Below are 1,088 nucleotides of genomic sequence, written 5' to 3' on the forward strand. Positions count from 1 at the left end.
GAGTACCAGGCCATCATATTTGTCTCTTGAGAAACCTGTATGCGGGTCAAGAAGCAACAGGGAGACCTGGACACGGAACCATGAAATGGTTCAAAATTGAGAAAGGAGTTCGGCAAGGCTGTATACTGTCACCCTGCCTATTTAACTTACATGCAGGGCACATCATGAGAAAGGTGGGCCTAGATGAATCACAAGCTGGAATTAAAATTGCCAGGAGAAATATCAACAACCTCAGATATGCAGATGATACTCTAATGGCCGAAAGTGAAGAGGAACTGAGGAGCCTCTTGATGCGGGTGAAAGAGGAGAGCGCAAAAATTGGCTTGAAACTCAACATTAGGAAAACTAAGATCATGGCATCCGGTCCTCTCACTTCCTGGCAAATAGATGGGGAAGAAATGGAGGGAGTGACAGATTTTATTTTCCTGGGCTCCAAGATTACTGCAGACAGGGAATGCAGCCAAGAAATTAAAAGACGCTTGCTCCTGGGGAGGAAAGCTATGGCTAATCTAGGCAGCATACTAAAAAGCAGAGACATCACCCTGCCAACAAAAGTGCGTATAGTCAAGGCAATGGTTTTCCCAGTGGCGATGTATGGCTGTGAAAGCTGGACCATAAGGAAGGCTGAGCGCCGAAGAATTGAGGCCTTTGGATTGTGGTGCTGGAGGAGACTCCTGCGAGTCCCTTGGACCACAAGGCGATCAAAGCGGTCAGTCCTGGAGGAGATCAACCCTGCCTGCTCTTTAGAAGGCTAGATCCTGAAGATGAAACTCAAATACTTTGGCCACCTGATGAGAAGGACTCCCTGGAGAAGAGCCTGATGCTGGGAAGTATTGAGGGCAAAAGAAGGAGGGGATGGCAGAGGATGAGGTGGCTGGATGGGGTCACTGGGGCAGTCAGTGTGAGCTTGAGTGGACTCCAGGGGATGGAGGAGGACAGGAAGGCCTGGAGGAATGTTGTCCATGGAGTCGTGCTGGGTAGGAAGTGACTTTGCAACCAGCAAGAACAAAATATCATATTAATAGCCCAAACAACAACAACAACATTAGTAACCCATGACTGGTATTTAATAAAAACACAATTAAAAT

The sequence above is a fragment of the Varanus komodoensis genome, unplaced genomic scaffold (assembly GCF_004798865.1).
Source record: "Varanus komodoensis strain SLA01 unplaced genomic scaffold, ASM479886v1 scaffold80, whole genome shotgun sequence".
NCBI lineage: Eukaryota > Metazoa > Chordata > Lepidosauria > Squamata > Varanidae > Varanus > Varanus komodoensis.